General features: G+C 48.3%; 1 protein-coding gene across 2 annotated transcripts in view; it reads left to right on the top strand.

Moving 5' to 3' along the window:
- The window catches only part of LOC134346712 (ral guanine nucleotide dissociation stimulator-like), a 133,935-nt gene that overhangs the window by 42,768 nt on the left and 65,371 nt on the right, over positions 1-25,796 (top strand). The gene's annotated exons all lie outside the window — the stretch shown is intronic.

Raw genomic sequence — 25,796 nt, 5'->3', positions numbered from 1 at the left:
TGGTTCCATCGCTTCCTACCAACATCCATAACACTTCACACGCTCTGAATCTTTTAAATGACTTCAAGATCCCTGGCCCCATTCATCTCATTTTCACCATGGACATCCGGTGTCTATACACCTACATCCCCCATCAGGAGGACCTTAAAGCTCTCTGCTTCTTTCTAGATAGCAGGCCCAATCTGTTCTCCTCTATCTGGCCAAACTGGTCCTCGCTCTCAATGATTTCCCCTTTGGCTCTTCCCACTTCCTCCAAACAAAGGGTGTAGACATGGGCACTTGCATGGGTCCCAGCTATGCCTGCCTTTTTGTTGGCTAAGTGGAACAGTCCATGTTCCAAGTCTATACTGATATCACTCCCCAACTTTTCCTGCATCAAGGACTGCATTGGTGCTGTTTCCTACACCCACGCTAAGCTCATCGACTTCATCAACTTCACCTCCAACTTCCACCCTGCCCTCAAATATACTTGGTCCATTTCCGACACCCTCCCTTTTCTTGATCTCTCTGTCTCTATCTCTGGAGACAGTTTAACTACTGATATCTTTTACAAATCCACTGACTCTCTCAGCTACCTGTACTATACTTGGATTACTTGGTGTACAGTACTTGGATTTTCAGAAGGCCTTTGACAAAGTGCCGCACAAGAGGCTGCTTAGCAAGATAAGAGCCCATGGAATTACAGGGCGGTTACTAGCGTGGGTGGAGATTTGGCTGGTCGGCAGAAAACAGAAAGTGGGAATAAAGAGATCCTATTCTGGCTGGCTGCTGGTTACCAGCGGAGTTCCACAGGGGTCGGTGCTGGGACCGTTTCTTTTTACAATGTATGTCAATGATTTGGACTACGGTATTAAGGGATTTGTGACTGAATTTGCCGATGATACAAAGATAGGTGGAGGAGCGGGTAGTGTTGAGGAAACAGAGTGCCTGCAGAGAGACTTAGATAGTTTAGGGGAATGGGCAAAGAAGTGGCAAATTAATTACAATGTTGGAAATTGTATGGTCATGCACTTTGGTGGAAGAAATAAATGGGCAGACTATTATTTAGATGGGGAGAGAATTCAAAATGCAGAGATGCAAAGGGACTTGGGAGTCCTTGTGCAGGATACTCTAAAGGTTAACCTCCAGGCTGAGTCTGCTGTGAAGAAGGTGAATGCAATGTTGGCATTCATCTCTGGAAGTATAGAATATAAGAGCAGGGATGTGATGTTGAGGCTCTTCAAGGCACTCATGAGACCACACTTGGAGTATTGTGTGCAGTTTTGGGCTCCTTATTTTAGAAAGGATATACTGACATTGGAGAGGGTTCAGAGAAGATTCACGAGAATGCACAAGAATGATTCCAGGAATGAAAGGGTTACGGTATGAGGAATGTCTGGCAGCTCTTGGGCTGTATTCCTTGGAGATCAGGAGAATGAGGGGGGATCTCATAGAAACATTCCAAATATTAAAAGGCCGGAACAGATTAGATATGGCAAAGTTATTTCCCATGGTAGAAGATTCTAGGACAAGGGGGCACGATTTCAGGGTTGAAGGACATCCATTTAGAACTGCGATGCAGAGAAATTATTTTAGTCAGAGGGTGGTAAATCTGTGGAATTTGTTGCCACGAGTGGCTGTGGAGGCCAAGTCATTGGGTATATTTAAGGCAGAGATAGATCGGTTCTTGATTAGGCAGGGCATCAAAGGGTATGGGGAGAAGGCAAGGGAGTGGATGAAGTGGATCAGCCCATGATTGAATAGTGGAGCAGGCTCGATGGGCCGAATGGCCTGCTTCTGCTCCTAAATCTTATGGTCTTATGATCTATACCTCTTCCCACCCTCTCCCTTGTAAAAATGCCATCCCCTTCTCTTAGTTCCTCCATCTTCACCACATTTGCTCTCAGGATAAAGCATTTTATTCCAGATCTAATGAGATGTCTGTCCTCTTCATAGAAAGGGGCTTTCCTTCCTCCACTGTCAATGCTGCCCTCATATGCAACTCTTCCATTTTGTAAACAACTGCCCTCACCCCATCCTCAGGCCACCTTACCAGGGATAGGGTTCCTCTAGTCCTCACTTACCACCCCACCAGCCTCTGCGTCCAGCAATACTTTTCCGAAACTTCTGCCACCTCCAATAGGATTCCATCACCAAGCACATCCTGCCTTCCCCAACTTTCTGCTTTTCACAGGGATCGCTCCCTAAACGACTCCCTTGTCCATTCATCCCTCCCCACTGATCTCCCTCCTGGCACTTACCCTTGCATGCAGAACAAGTGCTGCACCTGTCCCTACACCTCCTCCCTCATGACCATTCAGGGTCCCAAACAGTCCTTCCAGGTGAGGCAACACTTCACCCGTGAGTCTGTTGGGGTCATGTACTGTATCCGGTGCTCCTGGTGTGGTCTCCTGTATATCAGTGGGACCTGACGCAGACTGGGAGAATGCTTTGCTGTGTACCTATGCTCCATCTACCAGAAAAAGCGGGTTCTCCCGATGGCCATCCATTTCAATTCTACCTCTCATGCCCATTCCGACACGTCAGTCCATGGCTTCCTCTACTGCCGTGATGAGGCCACACCCAGGTTGGAGGAACAACACCTTATATTCCGTCCGGGTAACCTCCAACCTGATGGCATGAACATCGATTTCTCGAGCTTCCAGGAATGCTCCCCATCCCCTCTCCTTCAACATCCCCTATTCCCATTTCCCTCTCTCACCTTATCTCCTTCCCTCCCCATGTCCTCCCTCTCGTGCTGCTCCCCCTTCCCTTTCTTCCATAGTCTCCTGTCCTGTCCAATCAGATTCCCCCTTCTCCATCCTTTTATTTCTTTCACCAATCAACTTCCTGGCGTTTCCTTCACCAATCCCCCTCTCCCGGTTTCACCAATCACCTACCACCTTGTACTACTTCCTCCCCTCCCTCCACCTCACCCTGACATCTCATCCCGATGATGCGACTCGGTCCGAAACATCGACTGTACTCTTTTCCATAGATGCTGCCTGGCCTGCTGAGTTCCTCCAGCATTTTGTGAGTGTCGCTCGGATTTGCAGCATCCGCAGGTTTTCTCCTCTGCACGTGATGCACATATAAAACAAGCTGCCAGAAAAAGTTGTTGAGGCAACTAAAATAATTAGATTAAAAAGATATAGGATTAAGTAGGTGGACGGGGAAGATTTAAAGGGCTGTGGGTCAAATACAGACTATCTTGCTGGGTACCATGGACGTGATGGGCCAAAGGGCCTGTTTTGACCCCCTTTCTTTTTTTCCTCAACCACCCATATTCAAAAAGAGTTCTCAGTATTTGTGAGGTGCTGCTAATACTGTCTGTCTGTTACTGCAGTCTGACAAGTGTTTGTGTGCCCTCTGTGGTTTCTTGTTTCCGCTTTCTCCTTTTCCTCTCTCCTCGGTCAGGAAGGACCTCACTGTGACCTTCTCTTTGTCTGTAATTGAGCCATAACTACAGCCAGCTATACACCCAACATTACAAAAAAAAACCCACAGATGCCGGACATCTGCAATAAAATCAGAAAACACTGGAAACGCTCAGCAGATCAGGCAGCGGGGGGGTGGGGGGGGGGAGAGGGAGAGGGGAAAAAAAGAAACAGAGCTGACGTTTCACCCTTCCTCTTTCACATGGATGGAAAAGGTTTGGGGGGTTATGGATCAGATGCAAAATTGGGACGAGCTTTGATGAGGACTTTGGCTGGCATGGCTGAGTTGGGCCTGTCATTCTGCTGTATGTGTATATGACGTGGGTATTTAATGTTCTCCCCCAAAACCAAAACCTTCGTACTCCTCCCCATTGATACAGCAACCTGTGACATTCTGTCCCTTACTCCCCACCCCCACCGCCATTTTATACTCTTTGTGCTGCTTCTGACCCGTCACAGATTCACCCTTCTCTTTCTCCCAGCCCAGGTTATCCTGATCCTCGATACCTCGTCCAGTTTTACTCTGAGCTTTTTTACCCCTGCCCCTTTTACCACCCATCTACCCTCTTTCACTCCCTTTGCCCCTAACCTTACCTTTCTTTTGACCCCCCCGTCTAATCTTTCCCCTGGGATAACCTGCTCCCCTTTGCCCCTGCCACCTTTTCCTGATGTCAGTGAGGGCAAATTTTGATATAGGTGGCTGATTGTTCTCTTATATTGGGTGTTACTGCCTCCATCTCCCCCTCACCCAACCCACCACCCTGACCCCTCCCCCAGCAACGTCTTGAAGTGCAGGAGACCGAAGGGTGATTTGATAGGGGGCTTATAAAATTATGTGAAGCATTGATGGGTAGTGAGAGTCTCTTTCCCAGGATTGCATTGTCAAACTCTAGAGAGCATCTCTTCAGGGGCATGTGGGGGGAGGGGCAGGGTAGAAGTTTGAGATCTGGGAGTTTTCCGCACAGAGTGCAGTGGTGTGTGGAACAAGCTGCCAGAGGAAGTTGTGGAGGCAGATACAATTGGGTTATTTAAAAGTTATCTGGGTAGGTCCCAGCTGGTGGCGTAGTGGCATCAGTGCCGGACTTCGGGACAAAAGGTCCTGACTTCGAATCCAGCCGGCTCCCCTGCACGCTTTCCATCCGAGCTGGGTTACTTGGAAACTCACCCGGCAGAAGGCAATGGCAAACCACTGCTGTAACTTGCCTCGTACGCGGTTCCCCACTCCGTCAGAGAGGCGTGGAGGGAAATCATCTGCTAACTGGAAAAACTCCGGATGCGATGTACCTTTCCTTATCTAGGTAGGTTCACGGATCAGGAAGGTCACGGACCAAACACAGGCAAATGAGATTAGTGTAGATAGGCACCTTTTTCAGCATGGACAAGATGGGCTGAAGGGCCTGTTCGTTGCAGTATGACTCTACAGATCTCTCTCACAATGAAATGAGGAGGAGGTTACATGCCTGTCCAACAGCCAGGGTGTTAGACAAGTGACCTTGAACGAATGTCGTAGAACATAGAACAGTACAGCACAGGAACAGGCCCTTCGGCCCACAATGTGGTGCTGACTCAATTAAATTTGTAATCCAATGGCCCGCTAAACTAATCGCTTCTGCCTACACAATATTCATATTTCTCCATTTCCTTCCATTCATGCATCTATTTAAACATCTCTTAAAGGTGTATCTCTCTCTAACACCACCCTGGGGAACACATTCCAGATATCCACCACTCTCTGTGTTTTTTAAAAAAAAGAAAAACACTGGCCTTTCACATGTCTTTGAACCTACCCCTCTCACCTTAAATCCGTGTGCTCTGGTATTAGACACTTCAACTCTGGGAATGTCCTTTGCGATTTATATGGGGGAGCTCTTTAACCAGTGTTTCCTGGAGAATGAAGAACTGGTGCAGGAAGGTACTCGGTGACCTTGCAGATCATTATTGCTGGCACAAGAGATTCTGCAGATGCTGGAAATCTTGAGTAGCAAACACAAAATGCTGGAGGAGCTCAGCAACGTCAGGCAGCGTCTACGGAGGGAAATAAATAGTTGACGTTTTGGGCCAAGACCCTTCATCCAGGTTTTCCCCGACAGGGTCTCTGCTTGAAACGTCAACTGGTAATTTCCCACCATCCGTTCTGCCTGACCTGCTGAGTTCCTCCAGCGTTTTGTGTGTGTTGAACTTTAGATTGAATGAGGTAAAATAGTACTCTGGCTGTTGGTAGGGGCGCTGATAGATGCTGTCAGATTGAATGGGGTAAAACAGGACTCTGGCTGTTGGTAGGGGCGCTGATAGATGCTGTCAGATTGAATGGGGTAAAACAGGACTCTGGCTGTTGGTAGGGGCGCTGATAGATGCTGTCAAATTGAATGGGGTAAAACAGGACTCTGGCTGTTGGTAGGGGCGCTGATGGATGCTGTCAGATTGAATGGGGTAAAACAGGACTCTGGCTGTTGGTAGGGGCGCTGATAGATGCTGTCAGATTGAATGGGGTAAAACAGGACTCTGGCTGTTGGTAGGGGTGCTGATAGATGCTGTCAGATGGCCTAAAAGGCCTCTTTCTGTGATTCCACTATTCAGCCACACATGAGGGGGAGTTTATAGGGTTCAATTAATCCCCCAACCCACACAACTTTGGGATGAGGGAGGAAACTGGAGCCCCCCCCCCCTTGGGGAGACCATTGTGGTTACAGAGAGAACGTGCAAACTCCACAAAACCTATAGATGGGGACGTGGATGGGAACATGGGACTGGGAGCTTGGGTGGGCCACTTTGCTCAGCATGGACGAGTCGGGTTGGAGGGCCTGTTTCTGTGACCACGACTGGACCCAAGTTGGGGATCCAAGACGGGTCTCTGGAGGGGTGAGGCAGTGGCCCTACCTGCTGGGCCACCCCATTGCACAGCCAGCAGCTTGTGGCAGGGGAGGGCCAAAGCTGGCAAGTGCCACAGGCAACCAGTGCACAGTCAGATCCCACAGAACGATGGTGAACGAGCAGCCTTCAGGAAATCCCAGCTGGAGGCCAGAGTCCTTGGATTGTGCATCCAAGTGAACAGGGTCTTATCTTATCCAAAAAGGGATATGCCTCTCCCTGCATGCCACCCACTGCCAGGTGATGGCTCACGCTCCATAGATTATGCCGGCTGCCTTACTGAAGCAGAGGGCGACAGTCAGTGGAGGGGAGACCAGCTTCCATGATGTGCTGAGCTGTGTCCAGAGCTATCTGCACTTTCGGAGCAGTTCGCCAAACCAGTCTGCCATGCATCTGGATAGGATGCTTTTAATTCATTTTTTATTTAGAGACACAGCAAAGTAACAGGCCCTTCATACCATCCAATTACACCCATCTGGCCAATTAACCTACTAGCCCATACATCTTTGGAACGTGGGTGGAAACCAGAGAAAGCCCACATACAGTCTCCTTACAGACAGCGGGGGAATTGAACCCGGGTCACTGATGTTGAAATGGCATTTCACTAACCACTGCTCTACCATGCTGCCCCTTTCCAGGGCTGAATGGCATCCAGTGTCATAAAGAAATATGGACATAAGACGTGGGGTCTGACTGTGTGGTCGTGCATCATGATCATTGTAAGGTTGGCTAGTTTACTCGAGCACCCGAAATGGACACAGACACAGGCACACTCAGACACGTACTCACACATTCACACACAGACATATACAAATACTCGTACAACTCACACACAGACAGACAGGCACGTTTTCATGCAGACACACACACTCAGGCACAAACACACAGACACATGCACAGATATGGACAGACAGTCACCCTGTGGCCACTAATAGAGGGGCCACTAAGTGAATGTTCGCGGTCTTTTTGCTGCTGCAACCTGTCCACTTCAAGGTTTGACGTGTTGTGTATTCAGAGATGCTCTTCCGCACACCGCTGCTGTAACACGTGGTTACGAGTTACTGTCACCTTCCTGACAGTCTGCACTGGTCTGCCACTCTCCTCTGACCTCTCTCAAGACATTTTCACCCACAGAACCACCGCTCACTAGATGTTGTTTGTTTTTCGCACCATTCTCTGTAAACTCCAGAGACTGTTGTGTATGAAAATCCCAGATCAGCTGTTTCTGAGATACTCAAACCACCCCGTCTGGCACCAGCAATCATTCCACAGTCAAGATCACTTGGATCACCTTTCTTCCCCGTTCTGATGTTTGATTTGAACAACCCCTTGACTATGTCTCCATGTTTTTATGCATTGAATTGCTGCCAAATGATTGGCTGATTAGATATTTGCATTAACGAGCAGGTGTACCTACTAAGGTGGACAATGAGTGCATTTTCTTGTGGGCATGGACAGTTAGCGCGCGTGTGCGCATGCGCACAGAGACACGGATGAGTTTTGGCACAGGCAGGAAGAAGCAAATCCTTTGGAAACAGATATTCCAGTGAGCAGAGATTAATGGACATAACAGCCTTCCTGCAGCAGTGTGTGGGAGGGGAGCAGCGGAATATTTGGATTATCCCAATGGAACGTCTGTGAGTGTTTTTTTTCTGTGTGGACGTGTGGGTTTGGAGCTGAGGAGGAAATGGAGAAGAGAGTTCTCCAGTTCTGAGTGTCCATTACCACCTCTCAACCTAGGAAGGGGAAGCTCCCGGTGATGGGGGTTCACTCAGGCAACATGTGCCTGACAGCCTGAGCAACTTAAAATTGTCACGTGTTCCCTTGTTCTGAGGAGCAAATCTTTCTAATAAGATCCACCTTCAAGACAGTTTGACTACTGTAGTTTTGCTGCTCATCAAGATTTCACGTTTCCCCATAACACGGGTCTATTGAGTCTATGCTAGCTTTCAAAACAATCCCCTTCCCCCAGTTATTTACCTGTTTGGACATCAGCACGGGAACCGGGCCAATGTTGTGCCAAACTAATTAAGTTATTGCAGCATACAATCCGCTGAAAGAGCTCCGACTGTGCATTTCAGTATCTGCAGTCCCTTGTGTCTCCTAATTAGGCAAATGACTCATAATTAGACTAATCATTTCTGCCCGTACAACATCCATATCATGTGTCTGTCTAAGAGCTTCTTAAATGCCTGTTATCTCTGCCTCCACCACCACTCCTTGGCAGCACATTCCAGCCACCCACCTCTCTCTGTCGATAAAAAAAAGTTGACACACATAACTCCTCTAAACTTAATACCTCTCACTTTAAATCCATTCCATTTAGTATTAGGCATTCCAATCTTGGCAAAATATGGCTGATCCATTTTCCCCCTCAGCCCCAGTTTCAGGTCGAGATGCTGCATTGGGACTGAAAGAGTAGGGGGGGAGATTGCTAGTTCGAAGCGATGGAGGGAAGGGTGGGGCACCACGGTGGCGTAGCAGTTCACACGCCACTATTATACCTCGGGGCGTTGGGGTTTAGGGTTCTATTCTGGCATCCTCTGCAGGAAAGTTTGCTCGTTCTTCCCCTGAGCGTGTGTGTGGGTTTCCTCCCACAGTTGGAAGATGTACTGGTCAGTAGGTTCACTAGTCATTGTAAATTGTCTCGTGATTAGGCTGCGGTTATATTGTTGGGTTGCTGGGCAGTGTGACTTGGGCAGTCGAAGGGTCTGTTCTGTGTTGTATCTCAAAATACAATAAAGATTCAGCGTTCGTGCGGCTCGGCTGAAGGTTACCCCGGTGGAACAGGACTGACTGTTTGTGCTTAGTCTCACCCTGGCAGCAGAGGGGCCTGGGAACAGCCAGGTCAGGGTGGGAATGGGGCTGAGCCACAGGGGAGTGCGGAGGTTCAAGGGTGGTTGAGGAATATCCACACAACATGCCATTGCCTGGGTCCTTCCTGAAGACCAGGCTGCCGATGGTATCTCATCGTCAGCAGGCAATCAGTGGTGGGCAGGGCAGAGGTGTTCACTCTGGAGCAGTGGTCAGAGTTGTGTTCTATCCATCTCTCCATCCATTTGCCCTGTCTGTGATTCCTTCCCCATTGATGGATTTGAGGGCAGCCCCCTTGCTCCGAGCGGGCCCAAGGGCTTTCTTGGCACCGTGGAGTTACAATAAATAAATACAGTACAAAAGAGGAATAGCAAGGTAGTTGCAGAGAATGTAAAATTACTCAGCTCCATCATGGGCACTGTCCCCCGCGGTATATCAAACCACAGTGCATCAAAAAGGTGGCAGCCATCATCAAGGGCCTATATCACCCAAAACATGCCCTCTTCTCACTGGTACACACTTAACAGTTCAGGAACAGCTTATTCCACGCTACCATCTGGTTTCTGAATGGACATTGAACCCATGACCACTACCTCACTACTCCTTTAACACACAGAAAAGTTGCTGGTTCCTGACGAAGGGTCTCGGCCGGAAACGTCGACTGTACCTCTTCCTTGAGATGCTGCCTGGCCTGCTGCGTTCACCAGCAACTTTTATGTGTGTCGCTTGAAATTCCAGCATCTGCAGATTTCCTCGTGTTCACTACTTCTTTATTTCCTTTTTGCACTACTTATGTAATTTCCTATTTAATTTTTATTTACAGTAATTCCGTTTTTCTCTATTATCATGTATTGCACTACTGCCAAGTTGACAGATTTCATGACATTTGCCGGTGATATTCAGCTTGATTCTGATTGGGCTCCCGCTCTGTTCAGAAATCCGGTGGCAGAGGGGAAGAAACGTCTCCTGAAATGTTTTGGGTGTAGGTCTTCAGGCTCCTGTACCGCGTCCCTGATGGTAGTAATGAGAAGAGAGTATGTCCGAAGTGGCGGGAGTCCCGAATGCTGGATGCCGTCTTCTCCCTTGATGGAGCTGAAAGCTCTCGGGGATCTCTTGTGCTCCTGAGCCAACCCAGGCCTTGATGCAACCAGTCACAATGCTCTCCTCCGTACATCTACTGTGAAGTTTTTTTTAAACTGTAAATTTAACCCAAGCTCTGCCTCCAGCTTCCTATCTGGTGTCAGTGTTTCAGCGAGCGGGAGAGGGGGATTCGCTTTAACACCTGGAAACAGGATCGGGATCACGGGAAGAGCCGCCGGGAACCTGTTCAGCCGCACAGCTGAGCTGTAACATGACTCCGGTGGAGCGCTTCTGCTACACACGCCTCAGCAGTCTTTGAACACAATGTGGACATCTCCAAGGTTGCTTTGAAGGGAGTTTCCTCGATTCCACTCGGGTTTGTGTTTTAATGTTCTGCTCTGACCGGCCGGAAACGGTTCATCTGCGCCCAATCAGCGCGCACGTAATCAGTGTAAGCAGCCACGGCTGAATTACCTTCTGATCTTGAGGAAGTTTAAGCCTCGCACTAAACTTAACCCTTTGTAGCAACACACACACACACAGAATGCTGGTGGAACTCAGCAGGCCAGGCGGCATCGATGGAAAGGAGTAAGCAGTTTGAGTGTGTTGCGTGGATTCCCAGCATCTGCAGATTTTCTCCTGCTTGTGTTAACCCTTTCAACCCTGCTTGCAGCCTGTAGCTCGCTCTGGATAGCCGTCCATTTTTGGATGGTTTAAGTTCAAAAGTTAATTGCTTCATAAGCACACATCCGAACGGGGTATAAAATGCCCCTTTTTGCAGCAGCACCACAGTGTTACAAGACAAGGACAATCATAGTCATACTTTATTGATCCCGGGGGAAATTGGTTTTCGTTACAGTTGCACCATAAATAATAAATAGTAATAAAACCATAAATAGTTAAATAGTAATATGTAAATTATGCCAGGGAATAAGTCCAGGACCAGCCTATTGGCTCAAGGTGTCTGACCCTCCAAGGGAGGAGTTGTAAAGTTTGATGGCCACAGGCAGGAATGACTTCCTATAACGCTCTGTGTTGCATCTTGGTGGAATGAGTCTCTGGCTGAATGTACTCTTGTGCCCAACCAGTACATTATGTAGTGGATGGGAGACATTGTCCAAGATGGCATGCAACTTGGACAGCATCCTCTTTTCAGACACCACCGTGAGAGAGTCCAGTTCCATCCCCAGAACATCACTGGCCTTACGAATGAGTTTGTCGATTCTGTTGGTGTCTGCTACCCTCAGCCTGCTGCCCCAGCACACAACAGCAAACATGATAGCACTGGCCACCACAGACTCATAGAACATCCTCAGCATCGTCTGGCAGATGTTAAAGGACCTCAGTCTCCTCAGGAAATAGAGACGGCTCTGACCCTTCTTGTAGACAGCCTCAGTGTTCTTTGACCAGTCCAGTTTATTGTCAATTTGTACATAAACTAACGTAAACTTAAATTAACATAAATTATATGTAGCTTGCAGAATGCAAAGTAAATATAACGATACCTGTGCAAGAATATAACATGAAAATGATATTGAGAGAAAAAAAATACAATATCCAAGGGTGAGCTATACGCTGGAATCTAATCAGGAGATTTAGGGGATTTATATATTGATTACTAGTGGATCACAGGCTGAGATCTAATTGAGGTTTTAACACATTAATATATAGCGTAATGGATACACGGGGGGGTGCGTTACAGGGAGATCTAATTCAAGGGTTCAGAATTAGCTGGACTCTGTGGCCACGTTATTTGGTACACAATGCGGATATCTAATCCGCCAATCATGTGTCAGCAACTCAATGCATAAAAACATACAGACATGGTCAAAAGGTTCGGTCGTTGTTCAGACCAAACATCAGAATGGGAAGGAAATGTGATCTAAGTGACTTTGATTGTGGAATAATTGTTGGTGCTAGACAGGGAGGTTTGAGTATCTCAGAAACTGCTGATCTTCTAGGATTTTCACACAACAGTTTCTAAAGTTTACAGAGCATGGTGTGAAAAAACGAAAAAAAGAAACACCCAGCGAGCAGCTATTTTGTGGGCAAAAACTGATTATTAATGAAAGATGTCAAAGGAGATCAGCCAGACTGGTTCAAGCTGACAGGAAGTTTACAGTAACTTAAATAACCATGTGTTACACAGTGATGTGTGTAAGAACATCTCTGAATGCACAATGTGCCAAACCTCAAAAGGGATGGGCCACAGCAGTAGAAGGGCACTCACACTCAGTGACACTCACACACTCAGTGACACTCACATACACTCAGTGACACTCACTCACACTCAGTGACACTCACTCACACTCAGTGACACTCACATACACTCAGTGATACTCACTCACACTCAGTGACACTCACACACTCAGTGACACTCACATAGTCAGTGACACTCACTCACACTCAGTGACACTCACACAGTCAGTGACACTCACACACTCAGTGACACTCACTCACACTCAGTGATACTTACTCACTCAGTGACACTCACACACTCAGTGACACTCACATACACTCAGTGACACTCACACACTCAGTGACACTCACACACTCAGTGACACACACACACTCAGTGACACTCACTCACACTCAGTGACACTCACACACTCAGTGATACTCACTCACACTCAGTGACACTCACACACTCAGTGACACTCACATAGTCAGTGACACTCACTCACACTCAGTGACACTCACTCACTCAGTGACACTCACACACTCAGTGACACTCACATACACTCAGTGACACTCACACACTCAGTGATACTCACACACTCAGTGACACTCACACACTCAGTGACACACACACACTCAGTGACACTCACTCACACTCAGTGACACTCACACACTCAGTGACACTCACACACTCAGTGACACTCACTCACACTCAGTGACACTCACACACTCAGTGACACTCACACTCAGTGACACTCACACTCAGTGACACTCACACACTCAGTGACACTCACTCACACTCAGTGACACTCACATACACTCAGTGACACTCACTCACACTCAGTGACACTCACACACTCAGTGACACTCACTCACACTCAGTGACACTCACACACTCAGTGACACTCACTCACACTCAGTGATACTTACTCACTCAGTGACACTCACACACTCAGTGACACTCACATACACTCAGTGACACTCACACTCAGTGACACTCACATAGTCAGTGACACTCACTCACACTCAGTGACACACACTCAGTGATACTCACACACTCAGTGATACTCACACACTCAGTGACACTCACACAGTCAATGACACTCACACACTCAGTGACACTCACTCACACTCAGTGACACTCACACACTCAGTGACACTCACACACTCAGTGACACACACACACTCAGTGACACTCACTCACACTCAGTGACACTCACACACTCAGTGATACTCACTCACACTCAGTGACACTCACACACTCAGTGACACTCACATAGTCAGTGACACTCACTCACACTCAGTGACACTCACACACTCAGTGACACTCACTCACACACTCAGTGACACTCACACACTCAGTGACACTCACATACACTCAATGACACACACACTCAGTGACACTCACACAGTCAGTGACACTCACTCACACTCAGTGACACACACTCAGTGATACTCACACACTCAGTGACACTCACTCACACTCAGTGACACTCACACACTCAGTGACACTCACACACTCAGTGACACTCACATACACTCAGTGACACTCACTCACACTCAGTGACACTCACACACTCAGTGACACTCACACACTCAGTGATACTCACTCACACTCAGTGACACTCACACACTCAGTGACACTCACACAGTCAGTGACACTCACTCACACTCAGTGACACTCACACTCAGTGACACTCACACACTCAGTGACACTCACTCACACTCAGTGACACTCACACACTCAGTGACACTCACATACACTCAGTGACACACACACTCAGTGACACTCACAGTCAGTGACACTCACTCACACTCAGTGACACACACTCAGTGATACTCACACACTCAGTGACACTCACACACTCAGTGACACTCACTCACACTCAGTGACACTCACACACTCAGTGACACTCACATACACTCAGTGACACTCACACTCAGTGACACTCACACACTCAGTGACACTCACATACACTCAGTGACACTCACTCACACTCAGTGACACTCACACACTCAGTGACACTCACACAGTCAGTGACACACACACTCAGTGACACTCACACAGTCAGTGACACTCACACACACTCAGTGACACACACACACTCAGTGACACTCACTCACACTCAGTGACACTCACACACACTCAGTGACACTCACACACTCAGTGACACACACATACACTCAGTGACACTCACTCACAGTCAGTGACACTCACACACACACACACTCAGTGACACTCACACACTCAGTGACACTCACACAGTCAGTGACACTCACACACACTCAGTGACACACACACACTCAGTGACACACACACACTCAGTGACACTCACTCACACTCAGTGACACTCACACACACTCAGTGACACTCACACACTCAGTGACACACACATACACTCAGTGACACTCACTCACAGTCAGTGACACTCACACACACACACACTCAGTGACACTCACACACACTCAGTGGCACTCACTCACACTCAGTGACACTCACACACACTCAGTGACACTCACACACTCAGTGACACACACATACACTCAGTGACACTCACATAGTCAGTGACACTCACACACTCAGTGACACTCACATACACTCAGTGACACACACACACTCAGTGACACACACATACACTCAGTGACACTCACTCACAGTCAGTGACACTCACACACACACACACTCAGTGACACTCACACACACACAGTGGAACTCACAAAGCCCTGGAGGAACACAGCTGGTCAGGCAGCATCTATAGAAATGAATAAAAGGTTGATCTTTCACATTGAGACCCTTCTTCATGACTGGAAAGGAAGTGGGAAGACACCAGACTAAAAAGATGGGAGGAAGGGAGGAAGGACTAGCTGGAAGGTGCGAGGTGAAGCCAGGTGGGTGGACAAGGTAAAGGGTTGGAGAAGAAGGAATCTGATAGGAGAGGAGCATGGACAATGGAAGACAGGGAAGAAGGAGGGGCACGAGGGAGGTGATAGGCAGGTGAGGAGAAGGGGTAAGAGGCCATGTTGGGAATGGAAGAAGAGGGAAATATTACCGGAAGGAAAAATTGATCTTTATGCCATTGGTTTGGAGGCTATCTATACAGAATATGAGGTGTTGCTCCTCCATCCTGAGCGTGGCCTCATCTTGGAAAAAGAGGCCATGGACCAACATTTCAGAAAGGGAATGGGGATAAAAATTAAAATGGATGGCCACTTAGGAATTCCAGTTTTGGCAGATGGAGCAAAGCAGACCCCCAACTTATGTCAGTTCTTACCAATGAAGAGGAGGTGCGTCTGGGGCACCAGGTACAATCGACAACCCCAACAGATCTGCAGGTGATGTGTTTCCTCACCTGGAAGGACTGTTTGGGGACCTGAATGGAAGTAAGGGAGGAGGGGAATGGGCAGGTGTATAACTTGCAGGGCTAAGTGCCGGGAGGGACAAACGTTCAAGGAAATCATGGAGGGATCTCTGCAGAAAGCAGAGAGTCATGGTGGGGGGGGGGGGTGAGGTAAAGATGTGCTTGGTGGTCGGATCCTGCTGAAGATGGCGAAGTTCTGGCGAATGATGTGTTAGATGCAGAGGGTCAAAGGTTGATAAATCTATCCCTGTTAAAGTGGTGGGAAGATAGGATGAGTGCAGATGTCGAGGGAATGGAGAAAATGGGTGTGAGGGCAACATCAATAATGGAGAAGGGAAACCCTATTCTTTGAAGAAGAAGGACATCTCTGATGTCCTGGAATGGAAAGCTTCGTCCTGGGAACAGATGCAGGGGAGAAGGTGGAACTGAGAAAAGGGAATAACATTTTTACAGGAGAAATTGTGGGAAGAGGTATAATCAAGATAGCCAAGGGAATGGGTAGGATTATAAAAGATGTCAGTAGACAGTTTGTCTTCAGAGATGGAAACAGAGAGATTGAGAAAGGGGAAAGAGATGTCAGACATGGACCAAGTAAATTTAAGGGTAGGGTGGAAGATGGAGGCAAAGTTGATGAAATTGATGAGTACATGAAGCAACACCAATGCAGTCATTAGTGTAGCGCAGCAAGAGTCGGGGAGCATTACCGGGGAAGACTGTTCTATGTAGCCAACAAAAAAGCAGGCACAACTGAGGCTCATGCAGCTACTCCTTGTGTTTGGAGAAAGTGGGAAGATCTGAAGGAGAAATTGCTGAGGATGACGACCAGTTCTACCAAATGGATGAGGGTGGTGGTGGAGGGGAACTGGTTGGATCTTGCACTCAGATCTACAGTAGCCACTGAGGGCACGTATATTTAATAATGAATATCTGGGAGCGAGTTACAGGCTGGGATCTCAGCTGGTTTGGCAGGATTTATACTTAAACCTAGCCTTAAGCCAAACCCTAAAGGATGCCAGGGGTTAAGTTACAGGCTGGGATCTAATCCGGGTGTTCAGATGGATTATATGCAGAGTGATAAACATCTTGCAGAGAGTTACAGGATGCGATTACCCGTTCTTTTCCCCCATTGCAATTAGAATTAGTTTATTATTGTCACTTGTTCATACAGATCAGATCATTACACAGTGCATTGAGGTAGAACAAAGTAAAACAGCAGAGTACAGTATAAACTGTGAACAGCTCCAAAGAGAGTGTGGTGCAGGAGCATTAAGTTGTAAGACCATGATGAGGTAGACTGTGAGGTCAAAGGCATCCGCTAGCCTTGCGAGACCATAGATCTGCGCCTGGAAAGTCTTCACTCTCCAGGGCGCAGGCCTGGGAAAGGTTGTATGGAAGACCGGCAGTTGCCCATGCTGCAAGTCTCCCCTCTCCACGACACCAATGTTGTCCAAGGGAAGGGCATTAGGACCCATACAGCTTGGCACCAGTGTCATCGCAGAGCAATGTGTGATTAAGGACACAACACGTTCCCTCAGCTGTGGCTCGAACTCACGACCTTCAGATCGCTAGTCGAAAGCCTTAACCACTTGGCCACATGCCCACACAATGTGAGGTCAAGAGTCTGTCTTATCGTACTAGTGAACCTTTCAATACCCTTCTACCCTGTTGTTATAAGCTGCCCTTCAGCCTGGTATGATGTACTTTCAGATCTTTCCATTTTCTGCCCGATGGGAGAGGGAAGATGCCACGGCAGTGTAGTGGTTAGTGCTACGCTATTACAGCTTGGGCCATTCCGGAGTTTGGAGTTCAATTCCGGTGCCGTTCTGTAAGGAGTCTGTACGTCCTCACCGTGGAATGCCTGGCTCGTCCCCGGGTGCTCTGGTTTCCTCCCTCAGTCCGACGATGCAGCGGGTAGGTTAATTGGTCATTGTAAACCGTCCCGTGATTAGATTAGGGTTAACTGGCGTTGTGGTCTTGCTGTGGGAAGCATGGCTCAAAGAGCCAGAATGGCCTGTTCCATGCTGTAGCTAGAATGAGTGAATCAATCAATCATTATGAAAAGGAGAACGTCCAGGGTGTTACGGTCTTCGATTATTCTGGCTGCTTTACAGGGGCAGTGGGAAATGGAGCGGCGTCCATGTCGGGTTTCCACGATGTGGTGATCTGTCCCCACAGCTCCCTGCAGTTTCTTGTGGTCTTGGGCAGAGCAGATGCCGTGCCGAGCCGCGATGCATCCGGAAGGGCTGCTGTGCTTCAAGTTCACCTCTTCCTCTTTAACCATTCTTACGCACATCACACTTCCTATTTGTGGCAGCAGAAACAACAATCCCCCCGCCCCCCCCCCCCCGCCGAGTCCGGGGGAGAGATACAGACTCCATGGGCAACCATTGCATCATTGTGGTCTGCTCTCTGGCTGTGAGCTGACCCCAGGAACCAGGGTCAGAAGCCCTCCCCACGGTGACTGACTACTTCACTTGGTTGCCCACGGAGTGGTCCCAGTCCGTATCTCGCTTGGACTCGGGGAGGGATTACTGTTTCTGCAGCCACGCTCTATTGTCCTTCAGGATGTGTTCCTGACCTCGGGCTTTTCAGCTGCTACATGACTCTGCCTGCTCTTGACAGTAACAGTGTGAGATATCAAATATAGCTGGACGTGTCCTATCTGAGCAAAGCTGCAGCCTCTAGGGTTGATGATCATTCAACATGATGCAGGACGAGGCCAATCTGTCTATCAAATGCATAAGTGAAAGGGCACAGAAACAGATCCCTCGGCATAGGAGGTAGAGCCACAACCTCTCAGCACCAGAGACCCGGGTTCGATCCCGACCTCCAGCACTGTGTGTGAAGTTTGCACGTTCTCTCTGGGGCCGCGTGGGTTTCACCCAGGTGCTCTGGTTTCCTCCCACAACCCAAAGGCGTGCAGGTCAGCGCGTTCACTGGCCGTTGTAAATTACCCCTAGTGAGGGGTAGAATCTGAGACAAGTGGTGGGAATGTGGGGTGAATGAAATGAGATCACCGTAAAAGGATGGATTGATGGTTGGCATTAACTCGATGGGCTGAATGGCCTGTTTCTCGGTGACTGACATTTACACTGATCCTACATTTAAACTTGCTTTATTTTCCCTACTGTGCCTTCACCTCACTTCATACCTCACCCACATCCTGGAGACCATTTACCCCACCACCCCCCAGCCCGCATGTCATTGGGACGTGGGGAAAACTTGCACAGCTGCAGGTGAAACATGCAAACTCCACACAGTGTGCAGCGGAGGTGGGGATCGAACCAGGATCCCTGGAAAAACGAGGCAGTGGCTCTGCCCGCTGTGCTACTGCCCCACTTCCTTTGCGGGGCTACACATCTGATCCCTAAACGTTTCTTATGTCTTGGTGAAGTCTCCTTTGCTGCTCCCGGTGGCTTGATGCTGACCTGGGAGATGGGCCATTGCCTTTCCAGCTGGACGTCAGCTCCTGACAACGCAGCACTCCCTCAGGAACCCCTCCCCAAGAGGAGGTCAGCCCCCGCTGAAGGCTTAACCTCGAGGTGAGAGTTACTGCCTGCCATAATGTGACAGGTCCCCGTGAGCTCCTGGAATCTCCAGCGACCGAGGGAAAGACTCGGGCAACGCACACAAAAGCTGGAGGAACTCAGCATTTACGGAGGGAAAGAAACAGATCGAGACCGAAGGGTCTCGGCCTGAAACGTTGACTGTTCGATCATTCCCCTCCATAGATGCTGCCTGGCCTGCTGAGATCCTCCAGCATTTTGAGTGTGTTGCTCCAGTTTTGCAGTATCTCGTGTCTTAGAAGGTGACATTGCAGTGTCGCTGGGAGACCCCGGCCTTCTGCGTCAATGCAGTGAGATGTGGGTGTGCTATGATGGCAGTGCAAGCGCAGTAAAACTTGTGGGTTTCTCAGCATAATACCTGTGACTTGATTTGATTCAAACTGCTTTTCACACTATGTTTAGATTATGAAGACACACAGTCCTCTTTTATTGTCATTTAGTAATGCATGCATTAAGAAATGATACAATATTTCCTCCGGTGTGATATCACAAAACACAGGACAGACCAAGAATGAAAAACTAACAAAACCACGTAAATATAACATATAGTTACAACAGTGCAACAGTACCATAACTTGATGAAAGAGTCCATGAGCACAGTAAAAGTTCAAAGTCTCTCAAATGTCCCACATCTCACGCAGACGGAGAGAAGGAAGAAAAACTCTCCCTGCCATACCCGACCACGGTCTGACTCTGAGTCATCCGAAAACTTCGACACCAAGTACTGAGCGCCATGTCTATCCGAACGATTCGACCTCCTTCTCGGTCGCCAAAAGCAGGCAAGGCCGGGGATTTTGAGGCCTTCTCTCCGAAAGATTCCCGACTGTGCAGTAACGACAGCAGCGAACGAGCGTTTTCGGGAATGAAGGGGTCTCAATGTGATTTCTGGAATGAAGGGGTTAACATATGAGGAGCGTTTGGCAGCTTTGGGCCTGTACTCACTGGAATTTCGAGGAACATGTGGGGATCTCACTGAAACCTACCCAATGTTGAAAGAACTAGATAGGGTGGATGTGGAGAGGATGTTTCCTCTGGTGGGGGTATCCAGAACTAGAGGGCACAGCCTCAAAATTTTAGAACAGAAGTAAGGAGGAACTTTTTTTTTATCCAAAGAGTGGCGAACCTGTGGAATGCTCTGCCACAGACTGCGGTTGAGGCTAATTTCGTGGGTATACTTCATGCGGAAGTTGGCAGATTCCTGATTGGTCGGAGCATCAAGGGATATGGTGAGAGGGCAGGTGTATGGGGTTGAATGGGATCCAGGATCAGCCATGATGGAATGGTGCAGCAGACTCGATGGGCTGAATGGCCTGATTCTGCTCCTGTGTCTTATGCTTTCATGGTACATGTGACAAATAAAGCTAATCTTAATCTTCGATGTGCACAGCAATCTCCAGCAAGTTGTTTAATGAAAGTGACTGTGTTGCAAACCCTCAGGCACGGTGGCCTGGATTTGAGCGGCTGCCTCTCCAGAGTTTCAGACTGACTTCCTTCCCACCCCAACCCGAGCAGTTCCTGTTTCTCAGTCTTTGCCTGCGGTGACTTGCCCGCTCCCTGCTTGGCTTGCCCAGCCTAGTCTCCCCCGGCTGCTCCTCGTTAGCTCAGCGGAGCTCGGAGCCTCGCCCGGCCGACCCCGGGCCTCTGCTCTCCGAGTGACATCCCCGGTCTCCCGGAGCTGGCCCCTGCGCAGGGAAAATCCCTCGGGTTCGGGAGAGATCTCTCCTGACGGGCTGCTGAAGGCTGGATTCAGAAGCCTCCTCCTCCTTTGACGGGGGAGCTGAACTATTGGGCTCTTGAGGCCCTCATGCCAAGTCCGTGTCAGTGAGACTCCGGCTCCCAGGCCACCTCGACATAACCCCCCAGCCAATGAGGAGCTGTTGTAGTTGGTGCCTGGCCACACACAAGGCCAATGGATGAGGATGAGTCGACAGTCAGGGCTTGTGGTCTGATCTGGTTTTGGAAGGCCAGTGAGATGAGGACACGGTGGTACTACCCCCCAGACTGGGTAAGTGTACCTCTGGACACAGTTGCGGGTGAGGGCTCGGTGCTGCCCAGGCTGGGTGGGCGGACCTCCAACTGCGGTTGTGGGTGAGCTCGGTGGTGTCGATGGACGTCAGCAGAAATGCTGAGAAGTTGCTTCCCATTGTGATTCAGATTCAGGTCAGTTTATCTTCACGCACACCAGAGAGGGTCAATAAAATCCCTCGTTGCATGAAGCTCTCAGCAACTGCATCAGCAACACTACCCTCTGCATTCTGTTTTTCAACTTAGGGCACTCGTGTAGGGAGTGATCTGTCTGCTGTCACTGTATCTCAGTACATGTGGTAGTAATAGGCCAATTCCCAATACTAATGTCTATGCAGAGCCGGTGTAGTGGCATCTGCACCAGCCTTCGGGGTGAGAGGTCCCAGGTTCGAATCCGGCCGGCTCCCTGCACGCTCTCCATCTCCGCTGGGTTGAGCATCGAGCTAGCAACTCGGCCTCGTATACAGTACAATACCAAAGTAAACATGGTAAAAATAACTACAGTGATATAAACAGTGACAAACGGTTCCCTCCATGGAGGCTGCCTGACCTGTTGAGTTCTCGGGTGCTGCTAATGATTTCCAGCATCCGCAGAATCTCTTGAGCAAAGTTTGCAGTGCAGTGTGACACAGTGTAAGAAGAAATGGCAGCTGCTAAGTCAATGAGAGAGTGCAGAGGGGGGCACGTGGAAGAGCTAGCTGGTCCGACAGTATTGGGGAAGAAGCTGTCCTTCAAAGTCAAAGTCGAACTTACTGTCATCTGCACAAGTACATGCATGCACGGGTACACTTACTTGCCGCAGCATCAGGGGCACGTAGCACATCAAAGACTATATTCACAAGAGCAGCATAAGTTAGCAACATCCTTTATATAAATTATAAAAGAAAGAACATATTAGAAGCACACAAAACCAGACTCCATTGAAGTGCAAAGCAGTGGAAGTGCTCATGGTGTTGCTACACTGGGGTAGTGATTAGGGTTGCACACACAAAATGCTGCAGGAACCCAGCAGGCCCGGCAGCATTGATGGAAAAGAGCAAAGAGTCAATGTTTCAGGCCGAGACCCTTCATCAGGTCTGTTTACCTGAAATGTCGACTGTTTACTTTTGTTTACACGGACGCTGCTGGGTCCCTCCAGCATTTTGGGTGTGTTGCCTTGGATTTCCAGCACCTGCACCTTTTATCATGAGGGATTACGGTTGTGCAGGTTGTTTCAAGGTCTGAATGGTTGAAGGGAAGCAGCTGTTCTTGAACATGGTGTACCTCCTGCCTGACGGCAGTTGCGAGAGAGTGGCATGTTCCAGATGTTGGAGTCCCTTGATGACAGATGTTGCCTTCTTGAGGCATTGCCTCCAGTCAGTCCATCCAGTGGTGAGGAGGGACGCGCCTGTGATATATCGAGTGGAGTCCTTCTCATGTTCTTGTTCTGGAGTTGGGCCACCTGGGCTTTCAAGCTCCAGGAGATGGAGGGCCTAGCAGTTCGGGTGACACAGTAGTGTAGTGGTTAGAGATGTGGGTTCAATTCCCAGCACTGTCTGTAAGGAGTTTATACGTTCTCCCCGTGACCGCGTGAGTTTCCTCCCACAATCCAAAGACGTACGGGCTTGTGGGTTAATTGTTCAGCTGGGTGTAGTTGGACAGTGGGGGCTCGTTGCGCTGGAAAGGCCTGTGACTGAGCTGTATCTCTAAATAAAATTGATGGAAAAGAGAGGAAAGGGAACGGCCAGGCCGGCAGGTCTTAATGACACTGATTGCCTCCCTGAAGGAGTGGGAAAAGGAGCCAGAATTCCTTCTATGTTGGAGCTCGGGAGACAGTGTCACTGCAAAAACTCCAGCTAGACAGGGGCAGGTTTACAAGTCTCCTGAAGTGTCGATAGTTGGAAAGGCTGTCCAGTAGAGGCAGAGAGTTGTGCACATACTGATGGGCAAAAGGGAGAGGGTTTAGGAGTGTGACTAATTGGACTTGGCTGTTGGAGGATCAGTCAGTTGGATGTGCACCTCACTGACCCACAGAGCCATTCGGCACAGATACGGGCTGACTGAGATGCCTGTCCAAGCTAGTCCCATTTGCCTGCTTTTAGATCATAAGCTTCTAAACCTCTCCTACCCATCTAACTGGCCGAGTTCCTTTCAAATATCTCCCTGCACCATGTCCTCTGGTAGCTTGCTTTATGTACCCACCACACTCTGTGGAAAACGTTGCCCAATTAGGGGTTTAGAATCTGTCAGCTGGAAAAGCTCTTGGGTTCTGTCTGTCACAGCACAGTTTGGCATAGTGTCCGCTTATTATGGGGAAATACCGACCTCCTTAAAACCCCACAATCCCATTGGCACTGCTTGTTAACATGAAGCTTCCCCACCCCCTGAGCTCTGCCAACTAGTTGCCAACTATTCCTGCAGGTAGGCTTGGTGTTAATCATTTACTGACTGATCGGTGACAATTCCCCAGTTGTAAATACTGTGGATTCTGGTTAACATACACACAAAGTGCTGGAGGAGCTCAGCAGGCCAGGCAGCATCTATGGAAAAGTGTACAGTTGATGTTTCAGGCCGAGACCCTTCAGCAGGACTGTGGCTTCTGCTTAATTGGCGCACAGCTGGACCAGAATATTTTGGCACCATTAAGCGACTGCTCCAATTAGCTGAAGATCTATGGAAATAGTTAAAAAAGTATAAAAAAAAAGACAAACAAGCATTTAACTGAGTAACAAATTATGCATTAAAATGAAATATAGAACAAATCAGATCATGATCAATACCTCTACAGTACAGTACTATAAAACTATGTATTAGTTCCTAATAGTTATTGATGGAGGCATTCATCCAGAGTATTTGTGTGCTGCTGTGTTCTTTTTGATTGACTATAAATGAATAAAATCAGCGCAGACACCTAGTGCAGATAATGGACTGTCTTCATACAAAGCTATTGATGATTGCATCCTCTAAATCATCATTTTCATTGTAACATTCAAGGTGATTGCTGATACATTCAAATTCCTTGTAGTTCCTAACATGCTGAAGTAGTGAAGTTCTCTCATTTTCACTCATGGCCGTATCTGCCATCTTCAAGCCTGAATGCTTGAAACCGCGGTGAGCACAACAGTTCCAAATTGTCTTACTTCGTGCCAACTATCAGTCACAAAAAAAATCACTGCTTTTTTGAATGCAAACGTACACAACTGGCGCTATTTAAAAAATAATCTCTCCAAGCATTGTGTAGTGTCTAACAGCCATGCAATTGAAGCTAGTTTGAAACTGACAACACTCTCCTGCCCCGGTTAAGCTGTATAGTGTCCCAAATAAATGAAGGGAACCACGGCTAATTTAAAGATTCTGTTTTTGTTCTTTAAGGGCTGTCCTAAGTAAACAGCTGCCCCAATTAACTGGAATCTACTGCAGTTACTATGACTTGATTGTCTGCAGACTTCTGCTTCTCACCTCTAGAAACAACAGCAACAATCTTTGTGTACAGGGTTGCCATGCCGACAGTCAAGGCTGGGATGTGGGAGGAGGGACATGCTGGATAATGTAATGTGAGTCCCTCCCTTGTTCAGTTGGGACTGACTATCCACACTCTCAGAATCAGGCTGGTTATCACTGATTTATTTATAAGGCACTATTTAATTAATTTATTTTATTTCTTATTGTAACTTAAAGTACTTTTGGATAACTTGTACTGTACTGCCACTGCAAAACAGCAAATTTCCCATCATAAAATCAGAATCTGTGTTGTTATCATTGACATACTCGAAATTTGTTGTTTTGTAGTGGCAGTACTATGCAAAGCATAAAATTGGTACAAATTATTGTAAATAATACAAACAAAGGGAATAATGTGGTAGTGTTCATTGCTTCATGGGCCAATCAGAAGGCCCTTCCACCCATTCATGCCGTGCTAACCCTTTAGACTAAGTCCTCTCTCTCTCTCCACCACTTTGTCTTTATCCTCCTTAAACCTGAAAGTTCCTTCCTCCACCAATAGAGTCCAGCTCCGTTTTCTAAGCAATAAAATAATTGCCCAGTGGGAGGCCATTCAGCCCACTGAGATTGTGCCAGCTCTCAAAGCAATGTCATCAACTTCATTCATGAAGTGATTTCCCTGCTACCTCGCTCTCTCACTCTCCATTGATTCTGCAGTATTAGGGGGTCACTGACAGCAGCTAGTGTCCCCCCTTGGGCAGGAGGCTAGAGCGCCCAGGGAAACCTGCGGGGGTCCCATGGAGAAGGTGCGGACACACATACAGTGCAGAATGGTGCCGTTAACGTGGAGGATGAGGGGGAGAGGTGGAGAACAGGGTTGTTGAAGAAAGTCTGAGAGGGAGGGAGATGGTGAAAGATATGCTGTGTGTGTGTGTGTGTGTGTGTGAGAGAGAGAGAGACAGAGAGAGAGAGAGAGAGAAAGGAAGTTTCTGTACCTTCTCCGAGAGAGGGAGATCAGGAGAAGATGAACTAAAGTTGAGATGGAGAGAAATAAAAGAAGCTGAGAGAGG

This window comes from Mobula hypostoma, chromosome 5, assembly GCF_963921235.1.
Source record: "Mobula hypostoma chromosome 5, sMobHyp1.1, whole genome shotgun sequence".
In the NCBI taxonomy this organism is placed as follows: Eukaryota; Metazoa; Chordata; class Chondrichthyes; order Myliobatiformes; family Myliobatidae; genus Mobula; species Mobula hypostoma.
This window is presented reverse-complemented; position numbering and strand designations above follow the sequence as displayed.